The following is a 23,111-nucleotide window of genomic DNA, read 5'->3' as shown; positions in this document are numbered from 1 at the left end:
GAGGGTCGGCATTTAAGGAACCGGTTAAGCAATTCGGCGGAATGTTTCAAATCCATCTGCTGGGTCTTTTCTCTTAACTCATTAGTTTGGGGGAAAGCGTGGGTAAATAGTTCGGATGCGAAACCCCTTATGTGCATGCTGGGGTTATTGAGTTTTGCCGGAATTTTGATCGGCGCAACCGTGGTGGTGCTTTTATGTTTGTTGGAGAGGGAAAAAATCTCCGCTCTGCGTCTGTCTTTCAGTTTTTTTTGAGTTGGTAGATAGGATTTTAAATTTTAAGGGAACAGATTTCCAGCTCTGTGTTATATGGTAGCAAAAAAACGACTTGCTATTAACTGTTGCGCCCTTTCGCTCTCGTGGAGGGAGGTAAAGAGTATTGAAGCACATAAAAGCGAGGGGGGGGGATGAGAGCCCAGATTAAAATTTCGGATAACTAGTACAAATGGTCGGAAAAATACTCATCCGTTCAGGGGAAAGAGATGGTAATAGTTAGCCCCGGTAGATGCTGCTACACAGCATAAATTTGAGAAACGTTTCAATGAAAGCCTACCTACGGTTTGAGCATAGCACGCACTAAACTCAAAACTCTACTAATATTACTTTACTTCTCATTGCCTTATATGTGAAAGGATTTTTTTTTCCAACCGCATGCTATGAAATAAATATCCATGTCCATTTCACGTAAAACTGTCATTTTGTCCGGCACGTAACTCCTCCTATAGTTCATTAAAAACTTATTTAAGAGGGTAATGAATAAAATTTTGCTGCTTAAGAAATAACAAGTATATTTGTGACTTCTTAAAACATTTGTTCATTATCTTTTAAAATTATTTCTTTTTAATGAAACAAATCAGCAGTCACGTATGGTACAAAATTTTAGCTTTTTCGTGGAATGGCCGTACGCATGATTTTTTTCATCAATTTAAACTATTATTTCACAACAAATGAGATGTTTCCTACACATGGCAACCATATCTTTCAAAACCTACACTTTGTTTCGTCATTGCAATATTAATACAGCTAAAATATTAACTAATTCATACAGAAAATTACAAGAGGTTGACTTTAGATGTCCCACACGTGACACATGCAAATAAATTCAATTTTTTAATAACAAAATCATTTAATAAAAATATAACTGTGTCAAGAGTATCTCTGTATACAATGTAAATATTAAAAAATGTGTTTAATCCTGTTTAATTAAAATATTAAAATGTATTTAAAAAATGTTGGTAAAATTAAATCTGTTCCGCCCTTTGAGCATAAAAGACAACGCCTTACCTCTACATTACTCTTCTGGCAAGACTTTCAAAGTACATAAGCCTAGAAAATATGAAAATTATGAAAAAGTGCATAGGTTACTCCATCTTGAGCAAATTTTCAAATTTCATGAAAAACAAAGCAAAAGGTTTTTTAAGTAGAAAATATACACTGCTCTGGAAAGTAAAATTGTGACGGTGGAATAGCCCGAAATCACAAATTCACACATTTTATTCAAACATCATTCTGTTGTTGAAAGAAATTAGTTGATATTGCATCTTTCAAAAAGCACCGATTCAATAAACTGGAGTGATTTTACAAAAAAAAAAAAAATATGTTTTCTTGTCTTTAAAAAATAGTTATTTGTCTATGTCTAAAACATTATTTTTCCATGTACAGTTAAATGTTTTTAGAAGCTTAATATTATGGTGCATAATGGTTCCATGTATTCGAATATATCACGACTAAAAGTCAAAGTTTAAAATTCCGGGAATAAATGGCAAATATATGCTTAAAAATGTATCATTCATGCAAATGGACTGAGAAATGTGTTTTAATGCAAGCTTTTAATTATTGTAGAAAAAACTGAATTCCAAGAGAACTATTCTGTTAAACCTTAAACCATTAAAAAAATAAAAATTGCTGCTGTAGTAAGCATGAAATCGATGGAAAATATTTGAAATGTATGATGACTTAAACAACTTTTACCAAAGACTCTAAAGCACGGCTTCTCCCTCTCATACCCTTAATTTAAGGAAAAATTTCAAGCATGAACACGAAATGCATGATTTTATTAATTGAACCTATATTTAAAAAGCGTGTGCACTTAATTTAATTAATGATGAACTGATATTTTATACTTCTTTGAACTATACCAGAGAGTATTGAACCCAACTTCTCTTTATGCTTCTTGTTTTAAACGAACATTTTTTTTCGTATTAAACAGAAAACTTTATGAACGGTTAATATAAAGTTCATGTTACTCAATGATATTATGATACAAACTTAAGTGTATGTAGACTATATTACTGAATATTTTTTAAAGAAATACATATCCATAACGTCATCAATCAAACTTTTTTTTTCTAATTTCATTTAAAAATTTTTCTCTTCTTACAAAATAAATCCATTGAGTCGCTTACTTATGTATAGAGATAATATGGCGGAATAAATAAGTAAAATGACTTGTGCTTTCCGGAACGCTTGGAGAATCACCTTCAAATGATTACCTTTTGCTGACAAAAAAGATACAGGAAAGGTCAAGGTGAAGAATAATAAGGAGTTTGAACTTGATTCGTCAGACGAATTTGCATCCGTCCGGAGTTTTGACTGGATGAATTTTTTCAAAAGTAGAAACTTTCAGCCTTTTTGCAAAAGTATGGATTTTATTTTTTGATCATCCCTTTCAGAGTGAGATTTTAAGATTTCTATACGGTGATCGATTGTATTGTTTTGCTAATTTAACTTTAGCCTCAGCGTTTTATAAGGAGCCAGGGGACCACGTTTCATATTAAAGTCATTCTCGCGGGTCAGAACCCATATAAAATTTCAAAATAATTCATTCTTTTCTTAATAACATAGGAAGATATGGAAAGGAAAAGAAAATTACTAACCAATAATTAAGGTTAAAAATTACTTTGATGCTTATTTTATTTCGCCGGCCGTAGGTTAGGCACCACTGATCTATAAGAACATTTTTTTTTTAAATATTGGACTAGGGGAAAAGGGTGCGAGTGCGACACCAACACCACAAATTTCCACCCCGGGGAAGATCCGTGCCAAGAACGCCACCGATTATTATCGGTGGCGTATCGAGTCCTTTTCGCTTGGTTCAAGAATGGGAATAAAATAACTGAAAAGATAAAAAAAATATTTAACCTACAGTAAAAAAAAGAGGGGGGGGGGGGAGAAGATCTTTCAATTCTTCTATATTCTTTCTGTAGTCTGTTTTTTGTTCCTAAGCGAGATCGTCCTCAATCTTTGATCGATTTCTTTGATTTACATCTCATTTTAAAGCTTATCGTGCAGGCTAATGACGAAAAATAGACCCATGGTCAAAAAATTGTTTTTTTTTCTGTCAAAAAAACATGTTTTGAAGCACCGGGCTGAGGTTTTCGGTTAAATTTCGAAGTTTAACTTGCGCTGTGTCCGAAAGAGTTGAATAGCTCGATCGGCAGAGCGTTCGAATGGTAACCAGAAAAACGAGTGTTAATGCCCGGCAAGGATGATCTGCATCAAAAAATTAAACCAAGCATTACATGAACACATAAAAACAACGATTAATACAAGTGAGGTAATAAAATAAATGAGATCGTTACGCTCCTTGCTGTTACGAAAACTTGATTCAACATGCAGCCATATCAAATCTTAACTGTAACTTTCTTTTTGTTTTTAAAGCTTTGACTCCGGTCAGAAAGCTAAAGCACAATGTAAGCGAAAATATAAGTGTCAGGTTTAAGATTTAAGACTACAATGGAATAGTAAAGTAAGAAAAACAACGTTAAAAAAAGCACAAATTTGCCTATTACAGCAGACACGTGTTTCGGCGTTACAGGGAACGCCTTTTTCAATGCAAAAAGTAATGAGCTTATGGATGAAAAGACATCCGACAAAAGCCAAAAGTTCATTACTTTTTGCATTGAGAAGGCGTTCCCTGTAACGCCGAAACACGTGTCTGCTGTAATTGGCAAATTTGTGCTTTTTTTAACGTTGTTTTTCTTACTTTACTGTTCAGCACAAAGGTATTTATTTATCTTACAATGGAATAGTTTTTTGTTCAGAAAAAAATAAATAAATCGTATACTGAAATGTAGATTCTTCTAATGACGGGTTTTGACCCTTAGTACGAATAAAAAAAAAATTACCACAAATTGAAATTACGCTTTTCATTTAGTTAAACTATGAATATTCATTAAAATACGAAGTAAAACATTAAAAATACTAACAACTTGATGGGTAAACTCTTTATGCAGATCTATTCTTAAACAATATTTTAATACAATTTTCCAATTTTTTGCGTCGCTTTCAGCGGAAAAAAATCTACAATTAACCTGTTTCTTTTCTTTTTAATAAAGATTAAAAGCATTGGACTTAGTTGTTCGGTTAAATTAATAATTTTTTTCGGTAGAGCGTTCGGCTATATATACTAGCTGAATTACGGGCCCGACCGGGCTGTCCGACATTATAGCTAATTTAGATTAATATTACTCATTACATGTACTCATAACATACAACAGACAACACACGTAAGGCAATAAAATAAATACGACGGGAAAGCTACTTGGCGTTTCGACTCCTTTATGCCGGCTACAGTTATTATTCGGATAAGTTGACTATTAATCGAAAGGTGTTCTTTCTTTTTTTTAAGCTTTGATTCCGTTCAGACTACTAAGCATAATGTAAGCGTAAAAAAAGCATTAGATTTTAAAAAATCAGTTTTCAAGGGAATCTTTTTTGTGCAGAAAAACTTTTCCATTGTATGCTGAAATGTATATTTTTCTTATAGCAGTGTTCGACCTTTAATATAAATGAAAAAATACTACGCTAAATTGAAATTACGAGATTCACCCAGAAAACCTTAAATATTTATTCCAATATGATGTAAAACATTAAAATTATTATCAACTTCATTTGTAAGAAATCATTTTCTACTCATCGGCTTTCGGGGGGGGGGGGGGGAAGCATTTTGTCTACGTTCGAAAAATTACACTTAAAATTTGGACTGAGTTGAAATGGTAATGGTTTTGAATTTTAAACGTTCGATTAAATGAAAGACACGTGCTGGCATTCAAGCCGTAACGGTTAAAGCAACCCGTTACGGCTTGAATGCTATGCGAAATTGTATCAATTTTCAAAAATAAAACACTTATTTTCAATTTAATTTATTATTTCTCTAAAATGTTTGTTTGAACTGTTACACGAGATCTTCCTCATTCCTTAATCAAATTCCATATTTTACGAATTATTTTAATTATTTTAAATGCTGGCTAATGACAAAACATAGACACATGGTTTTTTTTTTTTTTGGCAAAAAGCTTTTTTTGCTGTTTTTTTTATTACACATTGCTTCAATGAATAGCATTCTAAAACGAAGGCACAACTGCTCGGTTGGTTGGAGTGTCGTGCTGTTAATCAGAATGGCGCCAGTTTAAATCCGTGAAAGTAAATATCTCTTAAATGTTTCTTTTTTTTTCCGTCAGATCCTCACATAGGCAGGACTGTATTTGTCTGAACCGTTTTTTCACATGCACAATTACTGCTTTTTCACGTGTCACTCAGTCACATTTTTATTGATATTTATGTTTACATTGAAAATACGTACAACCAAAAGGTGAGCGATGATCACATTATCACAACGTTGGATATAACGTTTGTTATCACCAACGTTTTGTTGGTGATAACAAATTACATGCCTTCTTTTTTGCGTTTATTTTTTTTCCGTTTACTTTAATTCATTAAATTTTTTCGATTCTTCTTCATAACATTCTTTCATTGAAATTTTTAAAGAGCGAAATGCCACATGAAACGATTCGAAGCACAGTGCGGAGTTCCGCACGGGTCAAGTATAGTTATAAATATTGCTTGCTTTTCAAGCTTTTCAACCCAAGATAAAGGTGGAACCAAAATTAATCAAAAGTATATATATATATATATATATATATATATATATATATATATATATATATATATATATATATATATATATATATATATATATATATATATATATATATATATATATATATATTGTTTTTGTTTTACTTTTAGACGTAATATCTTATACTCTCATTCGTTGAAAAAAAGAAAAAGTTAAGCAGTGATACATAATGTGTTTTATCTTGTTTGATCGCTCATGACCACTTGTTGACAGGAAGTGTACTGAATTGCCGATGCTCAGACTTTATTTGATAAGAAGTCCATATAGCTTTTGTATCATTCTCGTTAAATTTGAACTTTTTTTTTCTTTAATAAAAACTTCAAGTTTTCTAAAATGCCAAATTTCGTAAAAAAAAAGCAATAATAAATGCAAGGAAAAATCTTCAAAGTATAAAAAATTATCCTTCTAATTTTTTATCGGTATGAAATTAAACACACATGAGAAAAAATGCCTTTTTTACTTCTGCTAGCTACTCTTAAAATTATTTTACGTACAGTAATCATTAAAATATTTAAAGTACTAGGTGGCTATGAATGTGAATTGTTGACCTATGGACAGTGATTTAAGATAAGGAGTCTCGAAAGACCATGAGGGTCTTATATTGACATTTAAATGGATTTGAATAGCGTAAAAATATTTTTAAATGACGTGAAAGGAGGCAAGCAAAAGCCATGAAATAAAGTAAAGGCACGAAATAAGGGAACGCGGGTTCAAAACGAACATAGAAGCGATAAAACAATAAAGTGAGAGTTTCAAAAATAACGTAAGGGCAGAAAATAAGGTCAACAGTGTAGAGACAATAAAATAAATACACTTTTAAAAGTTCAGGAAACTTTTATGGTAAATATTACTGTAAAATGGAGCGTTCGCTCTACAGAAAATAACGACGCTAAATTGTACCGAAAAAAAAAAAAAAAACGACTGCAGTGCCTATTTATGCACCACGTCACTTACAGTGCTAAGCACGTAACACAGTATTTCTCCTCACGCCTTGTGACATAACTGGTATAGTGCTCAGCAAGGCTGCTTGCCAATACGAAGGTCCCGAGATCGAACCTGCAACTCGCATTTTGCGTTTTTTAACTCTCGTTTATTCTACTGCTAAACTTTACAGTAAACTAGTATTTTATGGTAAAAGTTACTGGCAACAGGGAAAAAGAGGAATAAAAGTTCACAAAATCAGATGAGGGGCCGTGGTAGCCCGATCGGTAGAGTGTCGGATTCGGGACCGGAGGGTCCTGAGTTCGAACCTCGATGGTCGAAGATCCATCGTCGTCATTAAAGGGGACTGGGCGACGTTAAATATGCTCGTGGTCTCAATGTCCTCCAAGCGAAACGATACCTCTGGGGGGTGCTAGCACCAGGTAGCTATTAGCTCCTGGACTAGTTCTAAATTCTCATTAACTGTTCGATCCGGTGATGGTGCTGCCATCTATCGGTATAAAAAATAATGGAGGCAAGGCACTTAGTATGCAGTCCTCGACATAAATACAGTTGTAGTCAGTTGTGACTCGGAATCGAAATCAGATGAGGAGTTCAGTAAGACCGCGGAGAGCATGAAATAAGATGAGAGGTTCAGCAAGAAACGTTCTCAAACAAAATAAGAGAATTCCGCAGATGTACTCATCCTCAAACTTGGATTTCTGATAAAGAAAATCACTGGTTGGGAACATTTTGGTGGGCCAGAATTGAATGGGACCAGGGTCCGATAACACAGAGCAATTTAATGAAAATGTTAATTGTTTTTCACAAAAACAATGCAATATAGCCATCACTTTGGTACTTTTAACTGTATATATTTAACGATTTTTTCCAATGCTATGAACTACAGAAAAGCACTCTGTTACTTTCAACTTCTGTATATATTTTATAAGTTTTCCAATGTTATGAACAAATAATGCCACTGATATGGCATTATTTGTTCGTTCAAAGCTGCAGTACCGAAAATGTGTCCTCAATACACTTTTTTTGGTAAGTTACGAAAAAAAAAAAAACTCGATTGTGTACATTTTTAGTATTTGACTGGTAAGCATCGCCTCCATCTGTGGATAAAATTTGAAATTTTATTTACCAATAGAAACTCGAAAATTCATCTCCTGCTGTTCAACAAATTTATTGCGTTTAGTACAATATATATATATTATCAACTGAACTGCAATAAATGCCATTTGGGTCAGCCTATATAAAAAGCGAGCTGGGCTAAAGATCACATTGCAAAATAATTTTTAAATATATTAAATATATTACATAACAGTTGCATTATCCTCCGTTGATTTTATTAGTTTTTTGGCGCAGTTTATAAAGTAAAAAAATATATCTTACTAATCGTTCATTTTTAACATTGACGCAACTCACTAAACTAATAAAGCAAACTAACTTTAAAACGTGAACCCTCTTAATTGAGATTATCCCAACCGCATCAATCATCATTTCATCTTAAAAGAATCTTCAATTTTTAATTACACGTTTAATACACATGCACGAAATTTTTCTCTTTTGAAGTATTTGAATAAGCTACTTAAAATTATGAATTTCGCAAAATCTTACTTCAAAAATGATTCTTAAAGGATTATTTAGGATATTGGTTCTCGGAAAGAAATATGCAGTCACGTCCTAGTTCCATAGAAGGAGTTATTCTAGGAATTCCGACCAAACTTCCATCCGCTCTTTTGGTGATACGTTTATGTTACCATAAAGTATATTCGCAAGATTGCACAGCATTTGTTTTAGTAAAAACGAAGGTAAGTAGTTCTGTAGTTGCAGTACAAAAGGACTTCGGTGCGAAATTAAGACTAGTGTTATGTTGTGTCGGCAAAAACTATTGGAGTGATTAAACTTATGCATTATTAGGTGATCGAATGTGTGATTAATATTTTTTCAGGTAAAAATCCTAATATATATATTAGCCAATGATCGAGTAACGCTTCTGACGTCATCAACAATGAAACTCACGCCAAAGCATGATAATTTGATAATATGTTTCGGTAATGTTTAAAATGCTGGGAAAGGCTTTACTGTGACATGGCTGAACTGGATCCGGGAACTTTACTGGTACTATTTTACTGGTAAGATTGTATTTCAGGGGAATGAAGAAACGAAAAAGTGGTCAACAATGAACGCTATCTAGTTCATCCTCTGGAATAAGGGTTAACATTTCAAGTATCAAAATTTCATTAAACAGGCAATTGCTTCGTTCAAATGTAGAATTTTCACCCGTCATATCTTGACGGGCGATTTTCTATGACTGATATAATTGAAGGGCTTGGGAGATGAAGGGGTTCAAAATCCTAATTTAGAGTAATTTTGGCTCAAAGTTTTATTGTTGCAACTTTTTTGTTTTCTGATTTTGTCTTTAAGTGAGAGTATGAAATTAGTCTGATGACACCTATTTTTTAATATACCCAAATTTATTTTCTTACCTGTATCCATAATATATATTTTTATGTATTTTGCGCACATAACCCCTTCATCGACAATTTTTTTTTAAATCTGTAAATTGTTTAAGGAATGAATGAGGCAAGGTGCAAATAAAGTCAATCGTTGCAACGCTCTATATTTGATTCGAAAGAAAAGGATACAAAGTGAACTAATTTCGGCTATTTCAGAACAAAAACGAACTATCTTAGCATATATAACTTGAAATATTTGACTAAAACAAAAAAATTAAACCAGGGTCATTCCATAGTGACTAACGTAACATTCGCAGCTGATTTTCAAACTCTTTTTACTTACACCGGGAGTAAAAATAAATGTGTTTTGGTTTGATATGCAGATTTAAAATGTACAAGGTGACTATTTTTCATTTCTACCAAGAATTTGAAGCAAAATAAGCGCTGGCAGGTGTTTTTTCACCAAAAACGGCATCGTGACTAACGTAACATTTTTGCAACCCTGTGAAACAATGCTTATGTTACGAGCTATTTTTTTCTGAAACTTACGCAGACATTTAAAGTTGGCCGATATATTTGTAAAGGGTAAACAATCTATTTTTAAAATCGTACTACAGATTTGTTACAGACGAATCTTTTTTGGCCCTAAATGGTACTTTTCCGAAAAACTGTGTGTGACTAACGTAACGTGACTAACGTAACCATCGAATAACAAGCAATGAATGCATATAAAAAACTTTTTATAATTAATTTCTTGCTCTTATATTATTTTTACACTTTTTAGGAACCTTCTTTGTGTTGTATTATGGTTTTTTCTTTATTTTTTTTCTATATTAGTGTAAGAAATCGAATGGAAGGATTCAGTTCAATTAACTCAATTTGAATGTGCGAAAAAAAAAAAAAATAAAAAACTGCTTTTATAAACTGAATAACATCATTCTTGGCCTAATTAAATCCTAAATATCTTTCTTTTAAAAAATTAACTTTTTGCAAGTTGGTAGTTTCACTGAATTCTAGTATTCTGCTGATATACTAGTTATCGTTATAAGAAACTCCGTAGTACTTTTCAATGGCATATTATTTTTTAAGGTTTACTGATTCATCGAACGAATAATGTTGTGCATCCTTTTAAATTCAAATGTAATATTGAAAAAAAAAATATTCGAACGTTTTATCAGAATGCATTTTAATTCCAGATATCACCGCAAATGTTTGAATTTCTAAATGATCATTCTTGAATTTTCTAAAATATAAGACAGCAGCGCTTATTGTCACTGTATCATGTAACATCTTCAAATGTTTTCCAACGAGCAGCCGTTAATTTATTTTAATAATAGGTGGAGATGTATTTTCTAAAAAATAGAGACGTTCTTCTTTGTTAAGACTTGATTTCTAGTGTCTTAATTCTTAAGCTTGGATTCTTGCGTTGAATGCACATTCAGTAGAGTACTCATTTTGCTTTACTCACCTTTTTTCTTTGTTAATAATTCTTTAAATTTGGAAGTATCTTTATAAAGACCTTTAAAAAAGTATTTTTCTAAGTAAACAGAATGTCTAAAATGTAATATTACTGGTATTTTTCACCCTTTATATTTTTAATCAATATAGAATGCCTCCATATTCAAAATTGTTTATGAAAATGTACATTAAATTAAATAAGTTTTAAATATTAGCAGTCATTTTTAAAATGTTTCGTTAGTCACATGCAAACTGTTACGTTAGTCACAGCTCAAATGTTACGTTAGTCACACTAATTATTTTATATCTACTGATACTAAAATAAATATTTTGCACTTTTTAAGTAGATATGACACAGATGTAAGAAAATAAAAAATTCTGTTTGGTTCAATCATCTGGTTTAGTTTTAAGCAGAAAATAGTACATTTTCGTGACTAACGTAACGTAAATATTTTCAGTGAAATAACCAAACTAATTAAAATACTTATCTTATAATGTATGCAAAAAGAACAGTCAATTTTATTGGGCCAACATCTAATCATTTAGAATAAACATAGTTATTTTAAAAATTTGCAAAACTTTTTACATTGCACAAGAAAACGTAGACGCATGTTTTTTGCACATGTTAAGCCTTTTCTACAACCTTGCACGTTTAGAGCCAGAAGAAAAACACCGAATGAAATTTTTGCAAACTGTTACTGGATTTATGTACTAGAAAGTATGCTGAATGAAATGATAGGTCACAATTAGGGCTTTGTGGTAAAAAAATTTCTGAGGTTGAGGTTGACATTTCTATGGAATGACCCACCAGTTTTATCTGAGCTGGCCAATCAAAAAAAAAAAAAAAAAAACTTGGAATTTTCCTCAATTCATTAGGCAGTCTTTCGGATTTTCTTTTTTTTTTTTTTCATTTGATAACTCCCATGTCTTTTCAAACAATCGGGAAATGGAAATGTCCCCCAAGCTTGCTTTTTGATTCAAGTAGCGCTTTATGTTCCCTTCTTTAAAAGGAGTGTTGAGATCATACGATTCTTTAAAAAAGCAAAAACCGTCTTCTTCTACATAGATCCATTTCACACCATCTCTAAAACGCACGCTTCTTTTTTCTGTTGAAAAGTTTCAGCTTTGTCTTTAGGTCATCCGTTTTACGGGAAATGGTTACCCATATTTCTATAACTACCTTTTTTACTTGTATTGCCAATAACATCCCGATATTGCTCTGATAAATATATGTTTTGGTGTTTTCTCAATACCGTTTCAATTCGGCCAAAGTATCTTGAACTCATGTTTTCATTAACAACCAAAACAATTCTAAATGTATCGCATGCAACATTAATTTTATGATATAATTTTTTTCAACATTAATTGCATTAAAAATAACTTGAGTGAAAGAATTTAATTTTAAATTTATCGTTTGCTAGTTGTCAATGTAAGTTTGTCAATGTTTATTGTTTTTATTCTTATTATGAAGAATAACGAACGGATTTTCGATACTAGTATTTGAAAGTTTTAGAATCAGTTGAGTTTAAACGAAAAAAGTGCTGCAAATATATTTCTGATCTATCATAACACCCACCTGCTGAATGCATGGAGGGGTTATGTTACAATCATTAGCTCAGGCTCTATTAGAAGAAGAGGTTAAGGGCACATAACTCTTTCATCCTCCATGGCTTTAGCTGGAAAATGTTACATATAGCCCCTTCATCTTTTTCATATCTTTCTTTCTTGCTGTATTGAAATGCTCATATTTTGTTACATAACAGTTCTGCATATAACTATTTCATATATTGAAATAGTTATATATAATAGTTTTATATATTGAATTAGATTATTTTTTCAAAAAAAAAAAAAAAAAAATGCAACATAACCCCTTCATCCTCCAAACCCTTCAATTATACTAAACACTGAAGAAAACCTTTTTAAGCACTACTGGACACTTCCTGTTGAAACTTCGCAGGTGGAATTTAACCAAAACGTATATCCTAATGATCCTTAATGATTGCCATTCCTCAACTATTGAATCTTCCCGACAGCTTCCGAGTTTGTATCCCTGAGTTGCTTCAGACACCAAAATCGTGGGATAGATCTTAGTAGGTCATTCTTTCCCAACTCATTATCATACATCATGCCCGTGGCAGCTCCGTTCTCCAAGGAGCGATCCATCCGTTTTTGGACAATGGTCACCTGCGAAGGCTGCTCGTTAAGAGGACCGGGCTGGAGTGGTCAGCAGATGGAAAAGGTCTTCCATCTCTGCCCGCGTTTAAGTACCATAAGCGGCTCCGGCTCCATTCGACATCTAGACCGACCACCATGTGTGAGTAGACTATTTTTCTTGCTAATCGGAATCTAAATGTCGTTTCTCGTGATCGATAAGTTGCTTCCAGGATACTTTAAGGAGGGCTTATCGAGGCAGTAGCTAGCACGTTTGACAAAACGAACGTTTAGTTATCTTCAAATGTCTTTTGGAATGATGCCTCTGGTAAAGTACTGAAATCCGAGGCATCGACGGTCACTACATTTTAAAACTGGGGAGAACAAACTTTTCCTTCGTTTGCTTTACGCAAAGCTAGACAAACGATTTTGTTTTAGTTGAAACTAAATCGCGTATTCGAAGATTATTTTAATTTAAACCAGGATAATACGTAATTTTTAGGAGTTTTTAATTTCAACCCTTTGAGACACGGTTTCTTCATATGAAGCCACCATTATATATATGGGGCTCATGTGAATACGGGTCACATGTGAACATGGTGTGTTTTACTAAGATCGCTTCAAGCAAAAAATCTGGAAAAATTCTCAATTAATTACAGTACCAGTTGTACCTCTTGGACAAACATTTAGAGCAATGAGCCATTTTATGCGATTGTGGTGGCAACTTCTTTGTTTTAGCTAGTTTTTAGTTTATTTTGTTGAAAAAAATTTGTCACTGTTTTCTTCACGTAAAAACATTTTCAAAACTAACTGCAATGCTAAACCTAAGTATTACGAACCATTGTATGAACATTCAAGCAAATTTATGACAATGTATAAATTTTATTATTAAATTAAAAATTCTTTACTTTTGCGAGTTAGCTCTAAAGCAAACGATGGGGCACTTGTGAACACAACATCTAGGGCACAAGTGAACAGTTCTCATAGCCGCTCTCCGTAATATTATTATTAGTGCAGGATATTGTAAGTGTTAAAAAATGTGTAAATATTTATAATTATTATTATCCTATAATTAGTTTGTAAATTTATTATCAATTGTTATTAATATTATTAAGTATTTATTTATTTATGTTTATTATTTCTATTTTTAAAATGTTTTGTTACTAAATTAATTAATTTAATTTTAATTAAGTCAATAATTTAGTGTTATATAATACTTACAGGAAATAAAAAGACTCAAAATATTTTCATTTAATTAAAAACTGAAGTTCAAAATCATTTTAAAACACATTATCAAAAAATGTATGAAGCTTAAAAGCAAAATATATATAGAATAACCCATACATAATAAAAAGTTCTTTGTGTTATATAGTCATATTAGTTTTTTTTCTAGTCTATTCAGAGATCAAAACAGACTATGAGGCTTAAGAGTTTGACAGTGAGCAGTTATATGTTTGGAAAAAAATATTTTCTTAGTAGAACAAGTACTGTACAATTGAAACTGACGCAGTATAGGTTACGAACCCATCAACGTATTTGTTATTTAGGGGTCATTCCATATAAAATCAACAAATGGGACGTGCCGCACCATTTTTGATTTTGATGAAATTTGGTTGGTAATGTGTACCAACATCATGTACTCCAAAACAGTTTGTTTTATTTCTTGAAAAAAAAATTTCTCTGGGATATAGCCCTTTCTTTGTTCCACGGATGCGTAAAATTTGCCTTTTTTGACCTTTCTTCTGGGAGCTGTAGTGGATTTATTTATATTAGTCGAAAGATCAAATATGGCTTATTGTAAAGCTAAAAAAGTGAATTTTTGTTTGTGCATGATAAAAAACTATTTAAGTTAAACCTAGCTAGAAAAATTTTAAGGTCAAAACGGGGTTAAAAAACTGCTGTTTTGGTTATTTTGGGCATGAAAATAACAATGAAGGACTTTCAGTAACAGGCTAATTTTTTTTTCTGTTGCACTTAGGTGTACATACTAGAAGCAGAGGAAAAATTAAGCTACTACTGATAGTCCTTCATTATGAAAAAATTGCTTAAACTTGAGAAAAAATGAAAAATGTACTTTTTCACCCTCCAAAAAAGCCCGGTAGGTAAGGGGATAAAAATCTAAAAATGCTATAGCAAGAAGCCGTTAGATTGCCCTTTAAAACAAAACAAAAACTGTCTTGTTATTCCAAGGCGTAGAGGAGATATAAGCGTTTCAAAACTGAAACATTTAGGGGTTTTTTTTGCACAAGTTGGAATATTATGAGCGTTAAATGAATCTCTTTGTGAAATTTGTTTATTTAAAAAAAAAAAAAAAAAAAATTCCCTCAGCTAGCAAACGACATTTTCCAATAAACTGCTACAGTAAAAAACTATAGAATTAGACACAAAACATAATTAAAATAAATCAAATAACCACTTGATAAAATTTAACATTGCTAAGTTTTTACATTGTCCTTTAAAACAAAACATAAACTATCATTTTGTTTCTTGGTGAAAAGCAGATATAAGCTTTTAAAATAATACAAAACGACCGTCTGCATGCTATTTGATACAATGTTTAAAAAAATTAAAAAAACATGCTAGTTACCAAATGAAACACATTTGAGGTAAATTTAACTGAAATATAGTGAAATAAAATTCTGTACAATAAATGACGTTCAGGTTTAAGTAAATATTCTTACACAATATAATTTTACACAAAAATTGCTTTTAGTTTTTACTTCGTGTTTACAGTTTTGTATCTAGCGTTTTACTGGAATGTTTTTGTTGACAGTAACAGCCTTGAATTCTTCTAACAGAGATGGCAAACGGACATGAAGAATTCCGAGGCTGACAGAAACAAAACTGCAAAGTTCTTGTTTGTGGAACAGGAATTGTAAGTTCGAACCTTGCCTGCAATTGATGTTTAGTGTCTTCAATATTTTACTTTGGACAAAATACAAATTCAATATTTTTGATATTTTTTGAGCAGTCCAGGGCCTGATTAACGCACGGTCCGGCGGGTCCGCGGACCTGGGCACCACAAATTTAGGGGCACCAAAATAGCCTAGCCTAAATTCACTTACTTACTTCCATTTTTTTCTTTTTTTTAAGGCTCATTTTACTTTTTCTGAACTTTAAGGGAGGGGGGGGGGGGGGGCGCTCAAAATTTTTAAAAATCAACTCAAAACCTCATGAAGTTAAAAACATTTCGCGTAAAGAAGTCGTTGTCCCTTAGCTCTGGGATTTCAAAATAATTACTCGGATGACATACATGAACATTTTCCAGAAGAATTAACACATTTTCAAATTTTTGCAAAAGGTAACCCTTCTCCTGGAGAATGTTTAAAAAGGATAAGCTCACTAAACATTACACATACATTTCCGAATGTGGATTGAGCCCTGCAGCTTTTTCTTACCTTGCCTATCAGCAGCTGTTCCAGTCAACGTTCCTTTTCATTTTTGAAAAGAATTAAAAATCGTTTGAGATGCTGCATTTCCCAGGATAATTTACAGGCGTTTTCTTTGTTGACCATTGAAAATTCTGTGACTTCAAACATAGATTTCGATTATTTGATCGACACATTTGCTTCTGTTAAAGTCAGAAAGAAGCCTTTTTAAAGCTTAATGTCAGAATTAGTAAGATTTTTTTTTTTTTTTTTTGCAGTTTTAAATTGTTTTTTAACTTTTTTTCGCCTTATGGTAAGGAAATTTTAACTGTGATTAGTGTGATGACTATCAAGTGTTTGGTATTCAAACTCCAGGTTTCCTTTCAAATGTAGTGATGTTCCTTTAAAATGTAGTTTCTAGTATGAAACATTGACTTTAAAATTGTGCTGATTTCATCATGGGGGGGGGGGGCACTAACATCTACCCAGGACCTGGGCACCAGTTTGGCTTGATCGGGCCCTGAGCAGTACTCAAACATATCAAGCGGATTTTTAATTTGGTTTTCTAATGTTCTTTGAAGACTAGCTTTTCTTCACAATCCTTTTAACAGCCCCACCAATACCGTCACATAGTCCCTTTCCATGGCATGTGGCGAAAAAATACCACTCAGCTTTCATTCCAAAATCCTGCTGGTGGTAACACAAGTTTATGAAATTTTTCTTGTTCTTGTGCTGGGCAGCTGACCCATCAGAAAAATAAATTATTCTCTTCAGATCAGGAAAGTATGCCTTTAAATTTTTAATTAGTAATTTCTGGAATGCGTGAAAAGCTACAGTACTATGTTCTAATGAGTCACTAATTACGCAAAAGCAACGGTTTTTCAACTCTTCATTTTCTTTTAAGTATAACATAAAGGGATGAACTGTTGTTTGGTTGCTTGACCAATGATATGCTTGTACTTCCTCTTGTATTATGAAAGAAAAATTTTCAGAAAAGTCCCCCATTAATATATGCATTATTTCTCTTGCAGATCTTTCTTCTTTAAGTTCATGAATTCTGTTTGTTTTTTGCTATGAAATGATGAACTTTAAGTTTCTCTAACATTTCATGTAACTTCTCCAAATATTCTGCAAAAGGAAGAAGACTGGTTGACAGCTCGCAGCAGTCGGTAGATACCCATTGTGAAAATTTTATCTCTGTTTCATCCTTTTCAAATTCTTTCTATCCTTCTTCAAGTATTTCCCGCAGCTTATCAGTTCCTGCACATTCACTACACTTTGCAAGAATACAAGAATTTTTATCAGTGTTGCAGAACATACAAGGGAGGAGATACTTGCAGTCCATGTCTGATTTCAAGGCCGAGAGCATTAGTTTTACGTTCTGGTGGATGATGCATACCATACAGAATGAGTTCCAGATGCTCCGGCTAGAATACAGAATTTAGGTCTCAGATCTGCAAATTTTGAAAAGCATATCTTTGTAAGAGGATATTTTTCTTTGAAAGCTCTATAAAGTTCTTTAAGGTTGCATAAAATTAACCTTTTTTGGACATTAACTTTTTCTCCGTCAGGTTTTCTGACTGATATGCAGTCTCTTTGTCCGGCCAGAATTCTACTGTTCTCCTCATTTTCGTAAAATTGGTCTTTATCAAGCTTATTCCTGGCAGAATACCGTCTTTTTGTACTAAATATTTGGATTGTCGAGCAAGGTACTGACTGACGTTAAATTCCCTCTGGATTTTATCAATGCTCCAACTAATAAGAACTAAACTTAAAATATTTCCTTTTTCTTGTGTAGGAAATGCAACTTTCATTTTTTCTTTTAGTTTGTGAATTAGTTGTTCATACTCATTAGCTAAATTACAATGCAAGTTTTGTGAGAATTTCTCATTGCCAGCAGAAATGTTCAAATCAAAGGCTTTAGTTTTTCAGCTGCAGATTTAGCTTTTTTACTAACTTTCTTCTTTAAAATTGAATCCCTTTCTTCAACTGAACGCTTCTGTGCATTTACTGGAAAAATGTTAAGGGCTATGCAAGCTTTGTTGACTTCTTTGACGAGAGCAGGTTTCGGTTCAAAAGTGCCTAAGCACTCATTTTCAATGTCACTAACTGTGTCTCGTTTAGAGGTTCTAATTTTGTCCAAACATCTCGAACATAACGCTTTTCCTGAAATTAATTTCAGATTAGAATTGCACATTGAAAGTTCAATTGATATTTGTCTTAGGGATTTTTAATAGGTTTTGAGTGACTATTGTAGGGGTCGGAGCAAGATTTTCCATAAATATAAAAGTATCTGTTCAAAAACTTTTCCCTATGAAAAGTACAAACATTCTCTATATCACTGCATCCTGTTCTGATTGAAAATAATTTTATATCTTCATCTGCGAATTCAAGAACTGAATGTAATTCTGAATGTTTAGGGTAATGTAATTTATAACATATCTCTTTTGTAAAGATTCCAATAGAACAAGAGTCCTCCATCATACAACTTAACCTTTGTAACAAAGGTTTCGTTCTAAGAGCGCTGCATTGTCAAATCAAATAAAAGACTTGAGAGAAAAAGCAGAAGCTGAGTTGTTTATGAGAAACTTACATTATCTGGAAATTTAATTCTATGTCGTTTGGAAAACTAATTCGTTATTTGCATTGCCACAGTGGTAATTATCGTTGACTAAAATCCAAAATTAAAAAAAAATGTTTACACTTTACAATAAAACCATTTGTGCTATAAATACCAAATCGAACATAATTTTAAGTGGTTATTAGATTAAATCGGTTTTGTGACTAATTATATCGAAAAATTAACAAATTTTACAAAGCAGATTCATTTAATACTCATAATATTCCAACTTGTGCAAAAAAAAAAAAAAAAAACCTAAATGTTTCAGTTTTGCAGTTTTGAAACGCTTATATCTCCTCTACGCCTTGGAATAACAAGACAGTTTTTGTTTTGTTTTAAAGGGAAATGTGACGGCTTCTTGCTATAGCATTTTTAGATTTTTATCCCCTTACCTACCGGGCTTTTTTGGAGGGTGAAAACGTACATTTTTCATTTTTTCTCAAGTTTAAGCAATTTTTTCATAATGAAGGACTATCAGTAGTAGCTTAATTTTTCCTCTGCTTCTAGTATGTATACCTAAGTGCAACAGAAAAAAAAATTAGCCTGTTACTGAAAGTCCTTCATTGTTATTTTCATGCCCAAAATAACCAAAACAGCAGTTTTTTAACCACGTTTTGACCTTGAAATTTTTCTAGTTAGGTTTAACTTAAATAGTTTTTTACTATGCACAAACAAAAGTTCATTCTTTTAGCTTTACAATAAGCCGTATTTGATCTTTCGACTAATATAAATAAATCCACTACAGCTCCCAGGAGAAAGGTCAAAAAAAGCAAATTTTACGCATCCGCGGAGCAAAGAAAGGGCTATATCTCAGGAAAATTTTTTTTTCAAGAAATAAAACAAACTTTTTTGCAGTGCATGATGTTAGTACATATTACCAACCAAATTTCATCAAAATCTGAAATGGTGCGGCACGGATGTTTCTGAAAATTTGTTGATTTTATATGGAATGACTCTTAGGTATATATTTCACATTGAAGAAATTTCCCTTTAAAATGTTATGCTTCTCCTACATTTTTTACCCGTGTTCATATGTTCGCTAAACCTGTTCACATGTGCCCCTCTATAGGGGCACAGACGAATAACTGAAGACTATTCTTAAAAATACCATAAAGTATAGAAATATTTTTTTAAAAAATCGCATTAAATAGTCCATGACGCAAGGAAAAGTTTATTCAATCATAGGGACACTTTACAGTTGAGAAATTTATAGTATTTTTTTGAAAAATAAAGAATTAAGAAAAATATTCACTTGTGCCCCCTTTATATTATATATATATATATATATATATATATATATATATATATATATATATATATATATATACACAACAAAAATACAACAAATGAATAAATAAAAATGGCGGCCTCAAACGGTCTTTCAGGCTCAAACTACCATTTGAGGCCACCGTGCTTTAAAGGTTTAATTGTGAAACTGAAACTTTCGAAAACTGGAAAGTATTATTAACATACCTCTTTTGAACAGATCTTAGTTTTTGACGAAAAAAATGTAACAGCCTTCTGTTCTTCAGAGCTTATATTCACGCATCAATTGTCTGAAATTCCTTCTAATCTAAAAATTCACCAAAATAGAAACGAACAGGAGCTAAGCTCCAGTGAACTCCCATGAAAATTAAGCCTTGTTTTGGAATCTAAAATTCATAAAGTATTCGTATTCAGAATAATTTCACGTGCATAAAAAAATTTGCATAAAGGAAACTTCTAAAATTTTTAATTTCTAGCTTATTTTCAATGCCGGGCATTTTTTTTCCTACAAGGCTATATCCATATTTGTTATATATATTTAACAGAAATATTTTTATAGTTTTGAGTTTAATAACTATTCTAAGAAACTTTAATCTATAACTAATCATTGCGCGCTCTTTGTGTCGATCATGAACTAGTTAATTCAATAATACGGTGACTTTTTACATTATGGAAAATAAAACTTCACTAAATGAAGTTAACTTATAAATAAAATCTCAAACTAATGTATTGATAACAGCTAAAAATATTTCCTTGATAATTTTGAAAATACATGCTCTGTGATAAAATCTTCGTCTGGAATTTTAACGAGTTTTACTTCAAGCCTACGAGCGTGTAAGCTTGATAGTCTTTAATTCGCAATTCAACTTCGCTTCAAACTTTACATCCAAATTAAGTATTTCATACTTTTAGAAATCAGGGGTAGTTACAAACTGTTAAAATTTATCTGGGAACAATTCATATTTATATAGTTGAAAATGATATATAAATGGTTGGTTTTAATAAAAGTCACTTTCAAACTGCTGTGAAAAAGAGAAGAGAAAAAAAAAACGGGAGGGGGGGGGGGGTCGAATGATTTCAAATTCGAATCAAATATACTTGTTGTTGTTGTTACAAGTCCTTTTTTATTGGGGAAACTAAACGAAGTCTATGGCTCCAATGACTCTGAGCATATCGAGCAATTAGACACCACACATAGATCCCCTTTAGATAATTCAAGACAGTCGAGGATATGGAAAGGAGTATCCTGAAAAGAAGTATACTTATGTCACATAAAGAAGTCATACTTAGTCTTAGTATGTCACATATTTCTGATTGCGAAAACGAGTTATGACAGTCTGCTCTAGGTCTACTGCAACGGAGGGACGTAAGACTACCGGACAAATATAATTCAAGAAGAGAGAAATCGTAAGTAATAAGAAGTAAAAATTCTAATTTTTACGTTGCCCTGAAGAGGTAAACATTAGTACCTACAAACTTTTCGTTCTCCATTTGTATTTTTTATTTATTAATTTTGCATTTTACCATCTATTTTACCTTAGATTTACGGTACAAACTTGTTTATTTGGTTTCCGCTTAAAGTAAAGCATGAAAAATTTTTTCAAATTTCAACATTTTACTTCTGTTTGTGGGGAACGAAAAACGCGTAACTTTAAATATCTGAAAAACTGTTTTTTGTATAGCCCGCGGCAGTATGAGTCTTTGAATGAAGTACGATATAAGGACAGATTAATAGTTAAATTGCTATCAAACAATGAATTTTTGAGAAATAATGAAAAACGTGTTAAACAAGAGTAGCATTGAAAACAGATTTGAAAACCTTCTACATATAAATAAATAACAAATTAATAATAATAAATAAATAAAAATCTAAGAAGTGTAAATAAATAAAACTTGTTGTGAAAAAGAGTTTTATGGCCAGTTTGAGTGGGATCTCTGAAAAGTTTTAATCTAATACGCTTCCAATGTGTGTTCTCATTTAAACAGTTCAAACTATTTGAGCTTGAAAATGAGCTTTCATAGTTTGCTGTTGCTTTCCTAAACGTATGGGGGGGGAGGGGGTATAGGAAAAGCTGCCTTGGTTTTGTTAGAAATTGGGGCAGTTTCCCTGGCAACAGGCTGATCAACAGTCGGCAAGTCGGGGGACCGATGCATCATTGTCAATGGCCAGCTGATGACCGCTGTCGGCTAGGGAATTTTCTCGTCTTCGTAGACTAAATTTGACCGCGGGTTTCGTTTTTCTCCCCAACATTTAGGCAGAAAATCGACGGCGATGGAAAAAGATCCAGATTTCAGTGCAGCTTAGTGCTTCATATGAAATAGCCATTTTTTGTTTGGAGTTGTCTTTAAAAATCTTTTCAAGTTTAATCATACTAACGCTCGATTTCTATCAACGGAATGTCTACACATGTCAGATTAGGGTAGTCCGCACTTATTTTTAAATACTGGGAAAAACTTTTAAAATAATGTGTAACATTTTTCTCCTCTGAAATGCATTCCTTCATAATCTATTCTATTCATTAATCTAGTTCTTTCAACGAAATGACCTAGATATGTTGGATAAATGCACTTTGAACAAAGTTTAGTTTGCAAATAATGAGTACCTATCTTTTTTTTTTTTTTTTTTTTTGAGCAATCACGAATGGCTTATTGTTTTCACATGACCGTTGAATGACGTCCGTCCATTTATTTTATTTTTCTATTATTATAATGCAGACGGCCATGTGCCTCGGAATCGAATTATTTTTAAACTACCTTTTCGATTTTACAAAATACTTTTTACGCAAAAACAGTATTCAGCACACAACATCCAAAACATAACATCCAGCATCCAGCCCATAGCATTCATTTGAATTTTGGCGTCTTGAATTCAAATTATGGTTGCTATAAAAGCCATTAGTAGAAACAAGAAATCCAACGAGTAAGGTCCTTTTACAATTCGT

This window comes from Uloborus diversus, chromosome 10 (genome assembly GCF_026930045.1).
Source record: "Uloborus diversus isolate 005 chromosome 10, Udiv.v.3.1, whole genome shotgun sequence".
In the NCBI taxonomy this organism is placed as follows: Eukaryota; Metazoa; Arthropoda; class Arachnida; order Araneae; family Uloboridae; genus Uloborus; species Uloborus diversus.
The sequence above is the reverse complement of the archived record's forward strand: the minus strand, read 5'-3'. Positions refer to the sequence as shown.